A 22,045-nucleotide genomic window follows, 5' to 3' on the forward strand; every position below is an offset into this window, starting at 1 on the left:
GTGGAGCAGGGGGTGGGGCCAAAATGACGCAATTCAGTGTGAATCACTTATCCCCCTCCCCCACTGCGGGGTTTAATCATTGGGGTCGGGGGGATCGGCGGCTGCCGGGATGCTTGCCTGCCTTTCCGGGGGCCGGGAGGCTCCCAGCAAAATCGGGAAGGTAGGCAAGCCCGGATTCACATTTAACTAGCACCTTCTAGAAGATAATAGCTAGATTCTGATTGGTTGCTATGGGCAACATCACTTTTAAAACTCACTTCTAAAAACTCTAACTTTAGTAAATTTACTCCATAGTGGTTTGATGCTAATTATTTAAATTATTAGGATACTAATTATTTGAGCACCTCTGTCTGGAAGATGTCTGGTTAATTACCGTGAAAGGCTGGAATTTGAGATAGTGAGCAGAGAGTCAGCAGCTATATATATCCTTACTGTAACCTGAGCTGAGGATTCCTGAGGGAAGAGCAGATCGGAGTTTGTGAGTCTGAGTTAGCAGGTCAGACCCCAGCTGGATAGATCTGAGGCTATGAATTGGTTTGTAATCCTGATTGCTTACAATTTATTTTTGCAGAAAACAGTTAAATGGGATTAAAGAAGTGTGAGACCTAACCACAGCCAGCGGCTCTCGTCAAACAGGTGAGATCATGTGTGACCAGAACTAACCGAACACATTCCCAGAGTTACTGTACAGCATATTAGTAAAATAACTGAGATCACCAGTTCTTTATTGTCGGTCAGGTGCAATGTCGTTTGAGAAATATATCTAATTAATTTCCTTACTGTACATACTTTGCTGTTTTTGCCACATTTACTATCAATCCAATTGAAAATTATCATGTTGTAAACTCTAGTCACAAGTTGCTTATCCAACTTACTGTAATTAGAACGTTCCCCTTGCTCAGTACATAAGTGCAGTGGTCCTACTCTGTCTATTACTGGTGGTTTAATAGCTACTGCTAGTGCGGCCATCGCTGTCTAACAACTCTTCTAAGTTGCTGAGACAGTCCCAGGTTTGTAAAGATATGTCCCATGAAATGTTAATATTCATGTTATCCTGTGAGTTGGACAGAAATATCATTATCCGCGCTAAGGCGCATATTCACTAAAGCGCGGGCTTTTAGAAGTGAGTCGTTGACCATAACAACCACTCAGATTCTAGCTATTATCTTCTAGTAGGTGCTAGATAAATGGTAAGTAGAATCTGATTGGTTGCTATGGGCAAACTCCACTTGTAGAAAAAACTGCACTTTAGTAAATGTACCCCTAAGTGTTTGATAACTTAGTAAGTATTGAAGAGTATTAAAAAAAACAAAGATATCAACAGGTAGGAAACCTCGGTTTGGGACAGAGAGCCTGATTCAGTGATTGCCAAGAGATGCCTTACATAGACAGTTATGTGAGTGGACGGTCTAAATACTTTTGTCAGAATTCCGACAGCGTCAGGATCCCGGCTCCAGAATCCTGGCTGCCGGCATCCTGAATGTAAGTATCGGGGGTTAGGGGAGGGTCTGGCACTAGGGGGAGGGTTAGGGTTAGGCACTAAGGGGGGAAGGTTAGGCACTAAGGGGGGAAGATTAGGTTTAGTGTGCGGGGAGGGGGAGAGTTAGGTTTAGGCACTAAGGGGGGAGGGTTAGGTTTAGGGTGCGGGGAGGGGAAGTTACGTTTAGGCACTAGAGGAGGGAGGATTAGGTTCAGGCACTGGGGAGGGAGGGTTAGGCTTTGGGAGAGGGGTAAAGGTTATGTGTAGGGAACTTACCTTCCAGTGTCTGTATTGTGACTGTAAGGATGCTGCTGTCGGTATTCTGACGGCCGGCATCCCGATAGCTGGGATCCCATACCCAACCCCTAAGAACCACGTAGACAACACTGCATTAAATGATCTAGAGCAGTAGTCCCCTAACTTTCTTGAATCATAGAGTATCAGCCTTTGTTTCACAGCAGCCATAGGCCAAACATTTTGTTTTTGAGGAATTCAGCAAAATTTATTAAATTAAGTAAATTATGCTAACCTGTCTCCCTTAGGTTCAGTTATGTGGTGTTAGACAGAGTTAAGCTTCTGTGTGGCCACATATTTTATGACTGGCAGCCACCAGCACTTTAGCTATCACATTAACCATAAATACTTTGATTTGGTCCTCAACCACCAACCCGTGGCACCCCTGCAAGTACCCCACACACCCAGTTAGGGAACCACCGGTCTACAGTCCACGAACATAAGATTCCTGTAATTTATATAAAATGTTGCAATTGTCTAGGCATACAATATAATACATTGATACTCCAGAACTGAAGTTTTGGACACCACCATATCAGTGGAATGCGATTTAACAGAAAGATAATTCTAACTAGAGATGAGCGGTTCTGTTTTGACTCGGTTCTTTTCAACAAAGTAGCGCAAGTTCGGATTTATCTATTTGGCTATCCAAAACACACAAAAGCCGTATAGCCAATAAGATGGAGTTTTTAGACTCAGTAGGACCTGTCTGTCCAAATCGACGGGTAATGGGGGTTAGGGCCTTCCCATCTTTGTTAGATATTTTTCTGCAGCACAACTGAGCCACATTACATCATGGCATTCGGAAGAGGGGAGTAGGAAATGGGTAATACTTGAAAATGAACTGATGGGCACCCATTCGGCTAGTTCCCTTCCTTGGCTTCCCCCTAATCTGAGACCAGCCTCGGTTCAAGAAATTCCTTGTGTAAGAGCTGTCCTACAAGTTTGGGACAAACTAAAAAAAACACCTACAATTTGCACCATATCCATCCCCCCTGACTCCATTATGGCGCCATCCTCACTTCCCGTTGGGGTGCGTATACTCTTATATGCATCCTTGGATATTGGCTGGGTTAACTACATTTATGCATATTCTAGGCGATTTCGCTCCCCAAAATTTTGCAGACTGAAGTGAAAAATATGGTTTATCATCTAATTTTCAATTTGCATACTTACAAACTTGCAGTTTAATTCGCTCACTCAGCAAACCTCACAAACTGCGAGAACCTACCACATTCGAGTGCAAATGTATTCACAACCCTGGTTTCAAGGGTTCGATATCTATTTTGTATTCGTTGTTAGCCCCCTCATCTGTTGAATTTAAGGAACCATTTGAGCGGACCTGGGAATGAGACCTAGGGATTAGTTTGGAGGCCGACGACTGGGTAGATATTAGGCAATGGGTGGCTAAGTCCTCAAATAACACTAATATTAAGGAAAACTCCTTCAAAGTTTCTTCGCACTGGCACATGGTTCCTGTAAAACTACATCAGATTTTCCCATGGTCTTCGGACTTATGTTGGAGACAATGTGGCCAAACAGTTTCCTATCTACATGTATGGTGGGACTGCCCTGTGATATCCAAACTTTGGGATGAAGTCACATCTTTGGTGGTCAAGGTGCTCAGTGTTTTTCCCCCTGGAGACCCTCTACATATGCTTCTATGCAAACCCACTTTCTCTGAACCTCAGAACAAACTTTGTGGTCATATCTATAATGCTACCAAACTGTTGATCGAAACAAACTGAACCCCCGGCAATAACCTCATTATTAAAAAAAAATATGGTATTTGACTTCTATGGATATATCACTGCACTCCTTCACGATTCAGTGAATAAGTTTCATTGTACCTGGGGCCCTTGGTACTCTGCATTTCATAGACAGTTGCCCGGAATGGAGAGATTTTGATTTATCGTGAGTGATAAACTATACCGTAGTTTGCCCTTCTTTAATCCCCCCCCCCCTCTTTTTTCCTTTTATTCCTTTTTTTTGTTTGTTCTGTGTATTTTTGGAACAAATCAAACATTTGATTGATGTGGATGTTTGTGAAGTTTTATTTTTTGGATATGTTATTTGATATATTTGAATTGTTGATTATTCAAATAATTATTTTTTGTGTATGTTAATATTTGTGATGTATACATCTTTAAAAAACTATAAATAAAAAAAAGATGGAGTTTTTAGATCAAAACCGGTAAAACCGAACTGTTCATTTTTAGTTCTAACATGTACTTTGCAAAAGTAGTAGAAACCACATTTGGGTGTTAATCAAACAAATCACAATTACATTTGCCTTAAGAGAATGACTAAAGCTGGCCATACATGCTACAATTATCGGGGCGATCCGCCTGATATCCGCGGATCGCCCTGATAATTGTAGACAGTGCGGGCGACCGAGGGTTGCATTTTGCTTGGTCGGGCATGCCGGATTGTCCAGCATGCCCGTCCGATGCGATATTTATGGGGTAAACTTTCGGCCGCATCGGGCAGTGTATGCCCAGCAGCGGCCGACAGACAGATATTTCCTGTGTTCCTTCCCATGGAAGGAACAGGGAAATGTCTCCTCCCCCGGGGGCGGAGCGCACATGTCGGGCTAATACACTGTGAGTAATCTCGCAGTGTATGCCGTGGACATCTGCGGCTGGCAGGCTGCCAGATAAAATGTCTGTCGGTCTGACAGGAATTTTATCTGGACGTGTATGCCCAGCATTAGATTAGGAACGTGAGTGCCAGGCAAAAGCCTGTCTGGAGTAGTGTCAGGTGCAGCAGGTATTATGTCTCCGGGATTGTGAATCCCGGCGGTGATGACAATGTGTCAGTGTATACTGTACATGGACAATAAAGTTTCACAACATACTGTATAAGCAGGAGCGATAAACAGACTGACCACATGACCAGTGCTCGAGAAAACAAGGGGAACAAGGGAGGATAATCAGCAATTATTTTATTGTGACCAATTGCAAAACTTTATATACTGCATGGTACTGTAGGTCCTCCAACAATGGACCTAAAGGCCCCTACACACTACACAATATTTTTAACGATTTGGCCGATTACGACACATCGGAACAACAAATCGTTAATAATGTGTAGCGTGTATGCACTACATTGTATAGTGCGTTCTCCCGTGGGGTCGTCAGCCTCATTGCCTAATCTTATGTGCAGCATGTAAGATCAGGCGATGCGACTGATAATCCCATACAGCACTATGAGGGGGTGGCCGGCATATCAGGCGGCCAGGCACCGGATCTCCCAGTGTGTACGTGTGTGCAGTGATGTCAGCCCATCAGCGCTGGGATCGTGGGCGACATCGCTGGGCACACAATCGTTTAGTATGTACCCAGTTTAAGAACTGTATGGAATAGAATAATTCCTCCATGGTAATGCCCTTGTCATGGCTTTGCCAAAGTACAGACTAATAAAGTTACAAATATAAAATATATCAGTGCTTACTCCCACCCCCAGATATAAATTGATCTAACGATTGAATGGATTCTGTACACAAGGGATTAATCTACATTTAGCTCCCATGTCCATTTGCTCTGCTTCATCAGAGCTTGATGCTATTTGGGAAACTGTTGGTCTTGTCATTTAGCAAGGAGGTGTCAGCAGGCTGGGACTATGGTTAACTAGACTCTGTGGTTCTCAACTCAGATCTAGAGGGGGCAGACACAACTGTATTGCTCACAGGGACGGGGTAATTATGTTGGAAATTCTTCCACCTGCATATTTTCCCCTGTACTAAAAACACATAAAAAGTATATTGTTCATGTTTTTTATCTGCCTACATTTCTCTACATATTTCTACACTGTGAAGTCAGGCCTGTGACATACTGTATGCCAAACTTATATGTAACTCTTGGGAGACGATATAGTAGCAAACCACTGTCTCATATAATTCATATTGTATAGTAATGTTTGGTATGCAATGAATATATTGGTAATTGTATGCTTTGTTTATTGGCAGGGTTATTGTGCCTTTAGGGAGAAAATATACACTATGGCAGGAATAATAATGTCTGATTAAGAAGTGGTTTGTGAATATAATTCATAAATGATGTCATTAGGTTGGGATGTAGTCGGCATCCCGGCATGTGGGATGCCGACGGTCTGAATACAGGCGCCGAAATCCTGACAGATCGGGATCACGGCACCAGTGTCCCGACCGCCGGCATTTCGAAAGTAAGAATCGAGGTGTTAGGGGTAGGTTAGGGTGCAGGGTTAGGGTTAGGCATTACGGGGAAGGTTAGGGTTAGGCACCGGGTAGGGAGTGTTAGGATTAGGGTGCGGGGAGGTTAGGTTTAGGCACTAAGGGGGAGGTTAGGTTTAGGCACCAGGGAGGGGTTGTTAGGTTTAGGGTGAGGGGAGAGGGAGAGGGAGGTTAAGTTTAGGCACTAGTGGGGGAAGATAGAGTTAGGCACCGGGGAGGGTTGGTTAGGGTAGAGGTTAGGGTACGGGTTAGAAAAATACTCACCGTTACTTCCTATGGGTGTCAGGTTTCTGGCTGTCGTATTCTGACCAGCGGCATCCCGACAGCCGGGATTTCATACCCAACCCCATTAGGTGCTTTTAATTTCATTTGGGTTCTATACATTAGGGGCCTATACATTATCAATCTCCATTAAGTATCCAACGTGTTGCAAGTTGTGACGGTGGATACAAAGTACCAGGACAATTCAGCACTGCTCGAGTTGCACGATAGCATGCCCTATCACTGACACTTCTACAGAGCAGAAACCTTATATTGCCATGCATTGTAAGCGTGCATGCATGAAGTGAGGGCCTGATTCAGAGACGGATGCACTGCTGATATTTCCGCAGATTAAGCGATTGTTAGCCATTGCGATTGAATTGCGATTATGCTCACACAGAGGATTCACTTGCAAAGTGAGTGACAGGTAGTCAGTGTTTGGGGGAGGTGACAGGGGGTGGTTAGAGAAATGCAGGCGTGTCTGTAGCGTTTAAACACTGTGTTCTGGGCCCCATAAATTAGCCCCTGCGTCCTTGCTCCTAGCATAAGAGCCCTCTGCATGTCTGGAGACCCGATATATCTGCGTCTTCCTTATCTGTGTTCCATGTTTCCGGTTTTGTGTGTGTATTGGCGGATGTGAGATGCTGTCAGTGGACGTCTCTAAGAACTGGATGGAGGGCAGGGCCGTAACTAGATTTTTTGGTGCCCTGTGCCAGAAAGAGCATTGGTGCACTCCCTCATTTTTCAAAGGGACATAATGCACCCAAAAAAGGGCCATGGCTTAATGGGGAAGGGCCAGGGAAGAGATAGGGGAGGCCAGGAGATGCTGGGGATGAAATAAGAGGAAGCTACAAGCAAGAATGATAATAAACAGAAATTTGACAGGCCCAAACAGCACCCCTTGACCTGTGGTGCCCTGTGCGATGGCACCGGCCGCACTACCATCAGTGGCAAACGCAGGATTTCTAAAGGGGGGTTTCCAAATGCTTAATTTTACGAGTGTGGCCAGTCCATGAAGAGGGTATAATTAGCACTTATCCAGCTTTAATATGCATCATACAAAGTGTTTTGAACTTTTGAGTGTCATAACTCCAGCATACACAGGATCAGTGATCACACTAAGCCAATAAATACAGCAGTAGGACCATCCTGCCTGAGCTGAATGTTTTTGATTCAGATGTAGGCTCCATTCCAGTGAATGGGAGCAAATCCTGGAGTCTGGGGGAGAAGCAGCAGAAGAACCTAGCACTGCCCTGGACATATACTGTATGTACATATTGGTCTCGTTATGCACTGGATAGTGTATTATTAATTATGGTATTAATAATTAAGCCTATTGATGGTCTATAGCAGTGCACCCCTAACAGTACATGTTTTCTAGATCTCCTAGTTGATGCACAGGTGTATTTATTACTGGCTAACACATGTTAAAAGATCCACAGGTTGTGTTAATTATTTAATTTGTGATACTTAGAAGATCATGCAGCATTAGTAATATTCTACTATATTACTATTTCTATTGTAGTCATGTATGGGCTGGGATGGGGGGTTTCCAGGCAACCGGAAACCCCCCCCTGCGTTTGCCTATGACCATAGCTACGGCCCTGACGGAAACTATTGTTTTGACATGTGCAGTGTGCCTAGACTCCTTAATCCAGTGACGTGTGGTGAGATGAATGGCTGGGGAGGCACACATGGAGATGGAACTGAGTGCTGGGAGCCTGCCGCACCCCCTACATCACTATAACTCTCCCCTCACTACACTAAGTTTCAGTGCCCATTGATTCTCCTACCTGCATCACTGTGTTTTCTCTTGCTGCTGCTGACTGAGGTCTGATCTCTAAACACTGCAGTGCACTTTCTGGTTACATGACACATACAAGGTGTCCATCAGTGGACCCCTACCCAGAGGCATGCCTCTATTAGCTCTTTCTGTGCAGCTTACATCCTGTGGTGTGCCCCCCCTGCCATCCCCCACTCCTCCCTCCCCAGCTCTGCCAGCAGTGTCTGACTATACAGAAGCGAGGCTGAGCTGTTGCTGCCTCATTTCTTGTCTCCCTGCAGACCCAGGGAGCTCCACAAAGCTGGTGAGTGTTAACTATAAAAATTATTGCAATAAGCAAAGAAGATGTTTATAAGTTATAATTAACTTCTTTTTATTATTTTAATAATTTTTATATCAAATCTCAGGAGTGTGACAGGGGAGGCTCTGCGGGGGTTTCTAATTTATTCTGGGGGGAAGTCGGGAGGGTTGATGGCTTCCAGGAGGCTTGCCTGCCTTTCCGGGGGGCTGGGAGCGGCACCAGAAAATCGGGAGGGTAGGCAAGCCTGTTTTCTATTGAACGTACTTGTGAGTTAGTGTGATTGGTTATTGCTAATATATTACTAATTTCTAAAACATTTGTAAACAGAAATAACTGCAGTGTGTTTGTGCCGCTGCTCTGTTGGTTACTTAGTTTAGCCGGCCAGCCTTTGGCCTATGTTGGTGAACAATATTGTGAGCTGTGAAGAGGTCAAAATTGACTGGAAATTAATGTTATTGAGGTTAATAATACTATAGGAATAAAAAGGCCCAAATTATGTGATTTTAGTTGTTTTTATCAATTTTTTAAGAAAATACAGATCCAAAACCAAAACACGCAAGGGTGGTTTTGCAAAACCAAATCCAGCTCCAAAACCTCGAAGGAGATACAGATGCAAAACCAAAACACGGGGGTCGGCGCACATCTCTATGTACCTATTATATGCATTATACGGCTAGTAAAGAAAAGTCATATTCCAGCCGGGGAGGGAGCCGCAGCTGGAAACTTGTGAATGCAAACCATAGTTGCCTTCCTTGTGAATGCAGGCTCAGCGCATGTGGGCGGGTGAGGGGATGTCGACGGGCGAGGGTAGGTGGAGGTGGGCGGGTCTGGGGTGTGATGGTGCAATCACATCATTGTAGCCCCACCCCTGCTATGCAATGCTAAGATTACTGGCATTATGGAGCAGGGGCGGATCCACAATGATGCGATACAACGCAAATCGCGTCATCTGTGTTACCTAGTCTGGTGACACCCGATGCCCACTGTAAATCCCCCCCGCCCCAAATGGGGGTGTGACCTACCATAAATGGGGAGTGGCCTCGATGGAACTCCTGATGCGTCACTCCAGGGGCGTGCCCAGCACCCTCAGAGATTCTGGGCTGTCACCGGAGACTGCGCCTGACCTGTCGGCTCCTCCTCTGTGACTGGGACAGGAGTGCTGCGGGAGAATGTCACACTGCAGCACCCTGCTCCTGTCACTCAGGAGGAGCCGGCATTTTAGTGTCACCTCCTCCGAGGGTGACACCCGGGGCGGCCCGCACCCCCATAGTGTCGCCACTGCTCAGGTCATAAAGTTTTAGCTACAGCCCTGCTCTGTGGTTTTGCTGTCATGGTGTCTGACCTGCACAGTATGTACGTATGTAATATGCAGGGCCGTAGCTAGGGTAGTGCAGCCGGTGCCATCACACAGGGCACCACAGGTCAGGGGGCGCTGTTTGGCCCTGTCAAATTTCTGTTTATTATCATTCTTGCTTGTAGCTTTCGCTTATTTCATCCCCAGGATCTCCTGGCCTCTCCTATCTCTTCCCTAGCCCTTCCCCATGAGGCCATGGCCCTTTTTTGGGTGCATTATGTCACTTTGAAAAATGAGGGGGGGCGCCAATGCTCTTTCTGGCACAGGGCACCAAAAAGTCTAGTTACAGCTCTGGTAGTATGTATGTATGTATAAAACTACATTTTACTGTATCTTAAAGTGAGAATCTGGAAATAAATGACAGATGATCTTTTATGCAAAGTATTCTTATTATTATACATTATTAGTAAATGCGTCATCCCACTGCAACAACAAGTGTAGATGTTATGATATTAGGTATCAGCTTGCATGTGATTAGCAGAGGGATTGTGAAGGACTGGATGTCTCATGCAGGCTCAGTTTCCCCTGAATGCGCTGACTTTAGTGTGTGAGTATGGCACAGAAAATGCAGGCTGACAGATTTGGAGGTTGAGCTTAGTAACATTTGAGTCAAGTGTTTACTTAGAAACTTACTCTAATGTAAAATGCTGGAAATTGAATGCTGAAGATAAACTAGGTCTGTCAGAGACATTAGTGGCTTTTTACTTCTCCTACATAGGTATCCATAGCTTTTATCATAAGGTGTTATTGTTATATTGGGGCCTATTCATTAAAATACAATTTGATGGAGGTAATTAGGTTTAGAACTCGCATGGAGTTGTACCTAATTACTGGGGATATTCATCATTCCTCCTCTCCATAACTATCTATTCCGAAAAGCTGCCATTTTTCGGGAAATAGATACTATTCCCTACCTAGTCCTACCTTACTGCAGCTGGAATCAGTGCTGCGCATGCGCCGTTACATCCGTAAAAGCAGCGCATGCGCAGCACTGCCAACAGCAGCGGTAATTGTGTGTGTGTCCCAAACCCCCCTCCTCCCCTCACCTCCCCCCTGTCCCCCACTGACCTGGCCAATGCAGCCGCCTCAGGCTCCGTCTGCTGTGCTGACTCCGTGTTCTCCCGGCAGAGCACTGTAAAGTTTAGAAGAAAAAAAAACGGAGCAGACGGAGCCTGAGAAGCCACCAGAGTGACGGAGAGAGCCGAGGAGGACCTGCCCACGCTGACACATGTAAGCATCACCCACTATACGCCACCTCACAGTGGCGGATAGTAACCATCAAATTCCGATAATATATAATTTTCGGAATTTGATGAATAGCCTAATTTCCATATCCCCATACTAATGTACTAATGTATGGGGAGTGTGGAAATGAACGCAAGGGGACTTAACCAGGAGATATCAGTGATATCTCCTGTGTTAAGTGTCTTCATGAATACTAAAATAACAGTAATTAAGGTAAATGTCATTAAAAACGTTATTTTAGTGTTGGCCCATTATCTTATATCTTGCTTTTATATTAGTAGTCTGAGTTAAGGAATTACTGCATGCAGCTCATACTTACCTATTCTTCATGAATGGTCCCGTCTCCGGGAATGACGGCATTGTACCGGGGTGGGCATGGTCGCTGTACCACACCCCCTCCCGCAGGAGGTTACTACATGCTAGTGGTGGCAGGAAGGCAGGGCAGAGAGGTAGTAGTGAGAATGGAGGGGGTCAGCATGGTAGAGCAGATAGGTAATGGAGGGTATGGGGGGTAAGGAAGGCAGAGCAGAGAGGTATTAAATCGGTATAGAGGGGTCAATAGGGTAGTGCAGACAGGTAGTGGTCAGTATGGAAGGGTTAGGGGTAGTGCAGAGAGGTAACGGTGACAATGGAGGGGTAGTGATCAGTGGCATAGCCATGGGTGGGGCAGGAGGAGCGGTAAAACAGCACCTACTGTATGCCAAGTCGGCACTGGGGTCACTGAACACCGACTCCACAACAACAGCTGCGGTAGCTGTACCTGGCTCCCAGAAGCCTCGTGGATGTGATGACAATGTGACTCTGCTGGGAGCCGGGTACAGGTGCTGCAGCTGCCACTGGGGAGCCAGTGTTTGGAGGAGAAGGCCAAAGAGGAGAGCAGATAAGAATACCAGATCTGAGGTATATAAACTACTGCGGAGAGAAGAAGCTCAACAAAGAACATACAAGCAGGGAAGCACCATACAAAGTATATTTGGAAGGGAGCACAATACAGAGTATATAAGGGGGGGAGGGCACGATACTGAGAATATGAGGGGAAGAGCACTACATATACTAACCCAAACCAGTATAATATATATATTATTCGCCAAATTCGAAATGCCGCCACTGTCTCTCTATGCCTTGCTGGCTGCCAATCCGTAAAATGCAACCAGCTTGCAGCCCGGCGCCAATCCACAATGCTGCCACCCAAATCCTGATTCTCCATGCTGACTGGCGGGTTCCTGAGCGCAGTTCTTGATGACATCATATTTCAAAAATGCTTCAGGAACAGTGTTCCGGTCCGTTCCGCCTGAAAAATATCCCTGGTTATTTCTGTGGGTGATATATAGTGCCAGGCATTGGTGACGGGTATTCTGTGGGTGATATATAGTGCCAGGCATTGTTGACAGGTATTTCTGTGGGTGATATATAGTGCCAGGCATTGGTGACAGGTAAGGGGTATTTGTGGGAGATACAATGGGCCTGTTTCAGCAAGGACCACAATTGCAAGGCTGCAAGCAGGCACCCCCTGCTGCATTTGCGATCCCTGCACTGTGACGGTGGTCGCAGGCTGGGATCACCATCACGACCATCATTGGTCGATGGTCACGATGGTGGTTGGTGCCGGGCCTCAGGCCAGCTGAGTAAGCAGATCAATGCAGATCCTGGGCTAGTTACTCCCGGAAATCGGGGCGTACACACCCCCATTTTTGGGAACGGAGGCCGTTCCTACACTGTCCCTTAAATGGAAATCTGCAATCAGCAGTGAAATTGCGTTCACTGCTGAATCAGGCCCAATGTCAGGAAGTGATGGTGAGTAAGAGTCATTACAGTGGGAAAGGCATGGTGTCAGGACAGGTTGTGGGTGAGGGGTATTTCAACGGGTGAGACATGCCCCCCCCCCCCACCAAACAGTCCCAAAATGACAATCAATTTGCAAAGAAATTCTCACTGCCGGGAGGAGCACAGAGTAGGGATGGCCATCGATTGTTTGCTACCATCAATAGTCACAGATGTAGCACAATCCATAGCACAGATGTAGCACCATCCATGGCAGGACTGGATGTTGAGAAAACAGCGGTGCCAGCCCCATGGCAGAGGTCTGGTCATATGCTGGACTTCACCATCGATGGCTATATCATTGATGGGTTTCGACCGATGGTACAGCTGTCAATGGCACACAGTTGTTTCTCCATGTGCCTGGACAAAGGAGGTGAGACCTATCAGATTAATTAGGACTAACCTTGATGTGTTTGCCTTCTTGGGGTTACACAGCTTACTGCCTCAGTTTCTTCTTTTTAGAGATTCTCCCTCTGGCTTCTCCCACTGGTCTTGCTCCTACCTGATGTCTATGTTGGCAGAGGCAGTCCTTCTCTAAATCCCCCCTCCCTGATTTCAGTGATGACAGGGAGTGAAGTCAGACACCCCCCCCCCCCCCTTCATTTCCACAATGATGCAGAACGGTGACTGTTTCCTTGGTTACTGTCACTTCAATAATATGTGGACAGTTGGGCCCACCCCCTCACAGTAAAAGGAGGAGCTCTGAAGCACAGCGGACCACAGGTGATTACCCTGCCCCCATCCCAGCCAGTCAGACCCTGTACATGTGACGATTTTCTTCTATAGTGTCTAAGGATCCATTACATCCAGAACAAAGGGGGACCATATGAGTATCTTGACTAGGTCTCATGGGGTCTCTAACATCCCGAGCTCCTGTATCAGCCACACATTGGGGAAGATGTGCTTTATCAAGCAATGTGAAAAGTGGCTTTGAGGTAGCATTTCGAAAGTACATTCTATAACAGGGATGTAGTCAGGATGCTGGCAGTCGAAATGACGACTGACAAAATCCTGACAGTGAAAGCCCGGCATGGGACTAAAGATAGGCGTCTAAATATCGACGCTTATCAATAGCCCCACGCTGAAATCCCGATGCCCGGCATACCAAACGTAAGTAAGCCGGGCGTCGGGAGCTGTTAGCCGTGGGGGAGATGGTTAGGTGTAGGGACAACCCGGGGGGACTTAGAGTTAGGCACCCCCCGGGAGGGTTAGGTTAGGGAAAGGGGGGGTTAGGGTTAGGCACCACTAAGGGAGGGTTAGGGCACTTACTCTAGTCGGGATCTTCATCTGCCGGCCTTCCGGCATTGGGATTCCATCCGTTGGGCTCAGGCCGGCAGTATTACATACTGATTCCCTATAAAATGATAAGTAGAAGCTGATTGGTAGTTATGAGCAACTTATCCACTTCTCTACTCTACACTGCTGTATACATCTCCACCATTGTACCAGCTCAGTATGGGGACAGAATTCATCAAGCTCCGAAAATACTATATTTTCGGAGCTTGACTGTGGGAGCATTCGCCATCTTCACATGGCAAGTGCTCCCGCTACCCGCTGCTTCCCTATGGGAAGGAGTCCCAGGTCGCCAAAAGGGATCCTTTTGGAACCATCCACCCCTGTGCGGCTCCTTCCGGGGTTCTTGTGCACTTGCGTGTTCTATACGTCACACATGCGCACTTGTTTCACTGCTCCAAAAGGAGCAGTGAAAAAACTTATGGAGACAGATGATTTTCGGATCAGCTGTCTCCGTGTCGGAGCAATGATGAATGTATTGTCCCATTCATCTGGGTCCAAGCCAGGCTGGTGCACTTGTGTGTCAGAAGACTGTCAGTCATTAGAACCACTAAGGCTTTAATCCCTGCATTACTGGTGAGCAATTTTACTCAATGATTAGGTGCATGTGGCTGCTTCAGCACATTATAATGGGACATGAGTGCAGAGCGACAAAGAGACATAGGGCCGTATTCAATTAGAAGCGAAAAGTCAGTTTCGGCGATAATTTTTCACCGATGACATCATTTTCGCCGGTTTCAACTTATCCCCGCATTCAATTCCAAATACTTTTTGGCTAGGCGGAAAGTCAATGCAAAGGACCCGGTAAAAAAGTTTTGCCTATGAATAGCAGGCGGAAAAAAGTGCAAAATTGGGGTTTTGGGGTGCAAACGTAGGAAAACCACCCAGCACCCTTTGAACAGCCCCCCAAAGGTAAACTGTGTCAAAAAAATTTTAAACAATAATTAAGAACACCCCAAAAAAGTACTCTCATTTTGGGGACGAAAAAAACAAAAGTTGGGGTACAACGTTCAAAACTAGCGAAATAGACTCCAGGTGGGTCCCGAAGTATGCGGCAGGTGTTTTTATGATTGCAGGTGGATTTTTCAAGTTTTTTTTAAAATGTCACATTACCAACTTCAAAATATACTAGTGCCCATTTTCATGTACCCTAAATTTGATGGGACTAGTTATTTTTTTCAAAAAAACCTCCAACATGCTATTCTTCACCACTTTTTAAAACACGCAAAATTGCACCTATTGAGACCATTTAAAGTGGCCAAATACCTTCAGCAGGGCTATTCGGGGGTATCCAGAGTGATCCCCAATGTCAGTGCATCTTTTGGGGGGTGTCATGCTGATTTCCCCAAAACTGACCGAACTTTTCACCTATTTAAGTTTCGCCGGGTCCCGTTTTCGACGATTTGGAATTGAATACGGGGATAAGTGGGGACGAGCGCAATACTTTTTCGCACCCAAAACCAGCGATGACGGCGAAAAGTCCGGCAACACACTTTTCGTTTCTAATTGAACACGGGCCATATTCGTAGATATTGATGGGAAATTGATGACACTGGCAGGGGCTTATGCATGGTGTGGGTAGTATGGAAAATAAGTGAAGAATGAAGTAATAGATGCGATTTATAACAGCAGAAAGTGAATGCAGTAAGAGGAAACAGTGATGCTAAAGGTTCTACTTATTATACTGATACTTATTACCGGCATACTTACTGTAGTTTAGTATCACAGTGATACTTCCATATATGTCTCCTGTATTTAACATTACTTACCTGTTAGGCAAGGTCCAGCAGTAATTGTCTTCATTGGTGGTGTCCTCTGGCAAGAACCTGGCAGCCTACCGCTCCCAGCGACAGGTTGTTCACTTGGCCACCTGCGAATGCATACTGCGCTTCCACCTGTCAGGGAATTAGCAAAGCCCGGAAAGCTTTGCTGAAGCCGGAAAGGCTTTTGCTGGGTCTCTGTTGACGACATTGTGACCATACCGCTGACGCCATGATCTATAGATGACCTAAGCAGTACAGTGACAAGCAGCGGCAAGCTAAGCTTACTGCTGTATGCTAAATAGAGAACGGAGGACATTAGCACTTTAACGAGTACCAAAGAGTCTGTCTCTTAAGTGGAGCCCTAAGTAAGGAAATACATTTGAGGGTCACGGGACAGTACAAGCAGATATAGCAGGGAAGACTGCACAACATTCACCTATCCTCTGATATATGTAGTACAATTAACATTCACAAATAGCTGTGCAACATGGCAGAAGAACTAAAGACTCTGAGCAATAAAAATGTAAAGAGAATGGTTACTTTTGAGGTCTACGCCAGCCGGCCTCTCCAGTCTGTTTAGTGCTAAGAAATATTATTAGATAATGCCGACGGTACATAGTGATGGCTCGTGCACATTGCCAGCACTTTCATAATAGGGTTGAATGACCCCTGTTTGCAGTGCGGGTTAAACCAAGTTCATAGAGTAAAGCAGGGCACTCTGTGGCGAGTCTGTGTGTCCAAGCCTCTACAGGTATATGCGCTTTAACTTTTCAGTACAATTTCTCATTAGAAAGGGATCTACTGTAGGAGTCACTATTTCTGCTGACTTAAAGGCAGTTAAACAACATAAGAAAGCAAAGAGAAAGGCGTCAGATGCTCGGCAACATAGGGAGAGGAATCAGTAACAGAAAGAAAGAAGCAATAATAATGCTACTGCATATAGGTCATTGGTACGGCCTCATCTTAAATACTGTGGGGCTGATTCAGACCCGCTCGCAAGTGCCATGCGCTCACAAGCGGGTCGATGTTTGCCCCCTGCGCATGCACCGCCTCCGACGTGCGCATGCGCGAGAACCGGCCAGCGACGGGCGCTCCGTCGCTATGGGTCTCGCATCAAAATAGGGCGGTTGTCGATTGTGATTGACAGCTCGCCCCGTTTTGGAGGCGGGCAGGGGGGGTGGCTACACAAACGGAGGCATTCTCAAAGGAACGCCTGCCGTTTGTGGTAGGCACCACTGACATCATCAGTGATGTCAGTGGTGAGCTTCCTGCTCTATTTAGAGCAGGAAGCTCACTCAGGCTTGCGGGAATGAGACCCAACTACAAGGGTCTCGTCGCAAGCCCCGATCACCTGGCCGCTCGCAAAAGCTGTGGGTGGTCACCCACAGCTTAGCTAGCGGCCAGGAGGCCGGCTCCATTAAAAAAAAAAAAATGCCCTGATTCAGAGCGAGCGCTCTGAAAGAGCGTCCGGCTCTGAATCAGGGCCTGTGTTCAGTTCTGGAGGCCATATCTCCAGAAGGATATAAATACAATAAAGACTGTGCAACGAAGGGCAACTGAAATGGTGCATGGCTTACATTACAAAACTTATTGGGAAAGACTAAAGACTCTTTAATATGTATTTTGGAGCAGAGAAGGAAAAGGGGGAACATGAAAGAAACTTTTAAATATATCAAGGTATAGGAGGGAAACATTCTTTAAAGGAAGAGAAGTACTAGGACACAAGGACATGCACTGACATAGGAGAGAGGTATGTTCAAAGGAAATTTCAGGAAAAATTACTTCATGATAGTGAACCCACCCAAATTTTGGCGATCCGGGGCAATTCGAGCAAAGCTCGGATCTCAATTCCTGCCCCGGATCCCTCTCCCGAGGCAAAACCTTGCGATCTGCTGTCGAATCTCGAGGTTTTGCCTCGAGCGGCTATCTTTGAAAATCCCTTTGCCTTCAATGGGCAAAGCGCTGATTGGCTGACAGAGTCGTCTGTCACGGCTCCCAGCAGGGGCTGGCTGGCAACTTTTAGCCGGGGGGCAAATGCATGCAGGTGGCCCTGGCAGAGGAGTAGCGTGTAGCCAGGGTGCGTGCTTAGGCGCCCCCCCACTCAAGTGTTCCAGGGAGGAGGCAGGTCCATATGGAATTAATGTAAAGTAAAAATAAAGATATGGGGCAGCCCCTGTAGTGGTGCCCATATGCAGTACCCCCTGTGCCCCAGGAGAGGACCCCCTTATGCAGGCCACCAGTAGTGCCCTAGTAGTTATCCTCCTATGCAGTGCCCCTTAAATAGTGCCCCTAGTAGTGGTATCCCCTATGCAGTGCCCCCAGTAGTAGTCCCCCCCTTGTAGCTTGTAGTGCCCCCAGTAGTAGTCCCCCCCTTGTAGTGCCCCCACTAGTAATCCCCCTTGTAGTTCCCCCAGTAGTAGTCCCCCCTTGCAGTGCCCCCAGTAGTGCTCTCCCCCTTGTAGTGCCCCCAGTAGTAGTCCCCCCCTTGTTGTGCCCCCAGTAGTAATCCCCCCCTTGTTGTGCCCCCAGTAGTAATCCCCCTTGTTAGCCCCCAGTAGTAGTCCCCCCTTGTAATGCCCCCAGTAGTAGTCCCCCCCTTGTTGTGCCCCCAGTAGTAATCCCCCTTGTAGTGCCCCCCGTAGTAGTCCTCCCCCTTGTAATGCCCCCAGTAGTAATGCCCCTTGTAGTGCCCCCAGTAGTAGTCCTCCCCCTTGTAATGCCCCCAGTAGTAGTTCTCCCCCTTGTAGTGCCCCCAGTAGACAGACACGTAATTAATAAAAAAAAACAAAAAAAAAACACTTACCTGAAACCCCGCTCCTGGTCCCGTCGCTGCTATCAGCTCCTCCATCCGTCCTCCCGGGTCGCTTTGCATAATGGGAGAGACGTCATGACGTCATGTCGTCTCTCCCATTACCCACTGCGGGAGCCGGAAGATGGCTCCCGCACAGTGGTGTAACTAGGGTATTTGGAGCCCAGGGCAAATTTGAAAGGGAGCCCACCCGATGCGCGCGCGTCAAAAAATGGGCGTGGTCACTTAAAAATGGGGCGTGTCAACATGACACACCCCTTTATTTTCAAACTGAACATTCCTATCCATATGCACCTTAACCCCAGTAGTACCCCTTATACAGTACCCCCAGTATGCAGTTATAGTCCACTTATGCAGGCCCATAGTAGTGCCCCTTATACAGTATCCCCAGTAGTGGTCCCCCTTATACAGCCCCCAATTAGTTCCCCTTACTCGGTACCCCCAGTAGTGGCCCCCCCAAATGCAGTGCCCCATGTAGTGTTCCCCCTTATGCAGTGCCCCCAGTAGCAGTCCCCACAATGCAGTGCACCCAGTAGCGGTATCCCCTTATGCAGTGCCCTTTATATAGTGCCCCCAGCAGTAGTCCCCCCCAATGCAGTTTTCCCAGTAGTGATCCCCCTATCCAGTGCCCCCTGTAGTGGCCCTTCCTATTATTGCCCCCAGTAGTGGTCCCCCGAGTGCAGTGCCTCTAGTAGTAGGCCCCTTTTATAATGCCCCCAGTGGTAGTTCGACCCCAAGTAGTAGTCCCCAGTAGAGGTTCCCCCTCCCGATTAAGTGCCCCCAGTAGTAGCCCCCCCCAGTAGAGGTCCTCCCAATAGTGGCGCCCCCAGTAGTAGCCACCCCTCCCCCAGTAGAGGTCCCCCCAGTAGTAGCCACCCTCCACCCCCCTCCCCCGTTGTGCAGATAGGTTAAAAAAAAAAAATATATATATAAAAATATACTTACCTGAATCCACGCTGCTGCTCCTGCTCCTGTCCGCGACGCCGCTCCCACCCGCCAGTCCGCCCGGGCTGGCGCGCTCAGCATTATGGGACAGACGTCATGACGTCAGTCCCATTACCCACTGCAGGAGCCGGACGGAAGTCCAGCTCTTGCAGTGGGTGCTGCAGCAGTTAATGAGAGTCTATCTGACTCTCATTGGCTGCTGTTTAACACATGCATCGCCGCCAGCGCTGGCGGCGATGCGCGTGTTATGCACAGCCTGAGCCCGCCTCCTAGCGCTATTGGGCAAGCACTCAGGGGAAGGGAACGGGCTCAGGTGTGAAGCACAGGACCGGCGCTGGAAGCCTAGCGCCGGTCCTGTGTAAATGTGTAGCGCTGACTGCACTCATTGCGGTCGGCGCTACACTGGCTAACTAGGGTGGGCGGGCCGGTACCGTGGCCGGCGGCGCCCCCCCGCGCCGCTGGTCCAACGGCGCCCAGGGCACGCACCCCGCTCGCCCTGCCCTAGTTATGCCACTGCTCCCGCAGTGGGAGCAGCAGCAGCTAATGAGAGTCTGACAGACACTCATCAGCTGCTGAAACAAACACACATCTGCCGGCGACTGTGTGTTTGTCACTGTGTAGTGCTGACCGAACTCCGTCCGGTCAGTGCTACACGCGCGGTGCAGCTGTGTCACAGTGACACAGACTGCCCACATGGCACCCTGCCCCCCGGCCCAGCCCGCCACTGGCTTCCAGCCAATCAGCGTTAAGCCCATTGAATGCAGGTAGGTATGTTCAAAGGAAATTTGAGGATAAATTACTTCATGATAGTGAATAAGTGTAATAGCCTCCTGTCAGTGGTGGAAGAAGCTAAAGCTGGGTACACACGCAGATCGGGCTGACATATTGTCCACTTCGTTCAGTGTGTACCTACTATGCGCGACCATGTGCGCTCCTTGGGTTGACCATCGGGGTAGTTCCATCGGCCTACATGTAGGGACGATGAAACAACCCAGATGCCGACGCCGGCATAGTGGATGTAGCTGGTGCCCGATATATCGAGGGGTCGGTCACCGCATCGTACAGTGTTTACTGGCCACCTGATTTAGCAAGCGGTCAGACACCGCATCGCTGGTTACACACATCGGCAAGCATGCACCCAGCATAAGACAGTAGAGGGCAGACTAGATGGGCCAAGTGGTTCTTATCTGCCATCAAATTCTATGTTTTCTATGCAACATTTCCACAGATCCTCCCACAAGTTTTAATACATGCAGCATCTACTGTACATGAGCAATAACATCTCCCCAACAGCTTTATTTTGGAATGTCAGGAGGTGCAGCATGCAAGCTTCTAGTGCCAACATTATGTTGTCTTTTGTCAATGTCATAGTTGAAGTCCTGAGTTTGTGAGGGGAGATTATTAAAGCTTGGAGAGAGATAAAGTGGAGAAAGATAAAAGTACCAACCAATCAGCTTCCAACTGTAATTTTTCAAACCCAGCCTGTAAAGTGACAGAAGCTGATTGGTTAGTACTCTAAAGCATACTTGCCGACATTCAGCTCCCTCCTTCCGGGAGGGGGCTGAATGTCAGCTTACAACGGGGGGCGTGGCCGCACAGTAATGTTGTTGCGGGGGCATGGTCAGTACGGGCCGGGGGCGTGGCCGCGAGATCGCGTCATCGCGGCTCCGCCCCCTCTTCACAATGCCAGAGTCAACGGCATTGTAAAGCGGGGGGTGAGGCTAGGATGACGCGATTCAGCGCGAATCGCGTCACCGGGCCCCCCGCTGCGGGGGTTGTGCTAGTAACTCTGCGGGGGGTTAGGGAGGGATGGCGGCTTGCGGGAGGCTTGCCTGCCTTCCCGAGGGGCCGGGAGCGGCACCCGATAATCGGGAGGCTCCCGGCCAAATCGGGAGGGTAGGTAAGCCTGCTCTAAAGTACACAAATCTCTCTGCAAGCTTTGATAATCTCCCCCTGTATATGGACAGTCTGGGGTCACTTGTAGTTCTAGGTCAGGGGTCTGGGCCGGATTGATAATGGAGCTACAGATCCATGCCCCCTTTCAAAATAGGCCCATAGCTTCTGTTGTGTGTACACAGCATTTTATTCCTGCCACAGCAGCATCTAGTGTCCATGTGAGGCCCCTCCCCCAACCGCAACAGATCAAATACAAGCATATATTAAACAGATGTCGGTGCAGAGGAAGGCTTCATTAGCCATTAGTGCATAGTGGCTCGGCGCCCTGTGAACTTTGCTCACGGCGTGCAACGTACGTCACCCTGTCACTGGTCCATGCCCAGAAAGAAGCATCCCGGCCGTGAGGGCTGCCCAGCCGCAAACTGTCCTCCTGAGGTGTCAGAATGGGACTGTCGTTGTCCTGCTGGTTGCTGGCTGCTGCTGATCGGAGTCAGAGATCAGGGATCTTGCAATCTCACTCTGGTGTGCTAAAGGATGTCCAAAAATGCTTTACGGCTTTTGCCAAAAAAGAGGAAAACAGTAGCCGCAAG

At 47.8% G+C, this 22,045-nt stretch overlaps 1 protein-coding gene across 4 annotated transcripts in view; it reads left to right on the forward strand.

The window, feature by feature from the left end:
* Positions 1–459: 459 nt before the first annotated feature.
* The window catches only part of USP2 (ubiquitin specific peptidase 2), a 102,996-nt gene continuing 81,410 nt past the window's right edge, over positions 460–22,045 (forward strand). For 2 of the 4 annotated variants that reach the window (XM_088455822.1, XM_088455826.1), the window contains exon 1: positions 485–636. The gene's annotated coding sequence lies outside the window, so the exon portion shown is untranslated. Of the gene's footprint in view, positions 637–22,045 lie in introns of all 4 variants that reach the window. The other 2 variants (XM_088455824.1, XM_088455823.1) reach the window with 2 other exon arrangements.

Source organism: Taudactylus pleione, unplaced genomic scaffold (genome assembly GCF_031769625.1).
Source record: "Taudactylus pleione unplaced genomic scaffold, aTauple2 ptg000671l, whole genome shotgun sequence".
Lineage (NCBI taxonomy): Eukaryota > Metazoa > Chordata > Amphibia > Anura > Myobatrachidae > Taudactylus > Taudactylus pleione.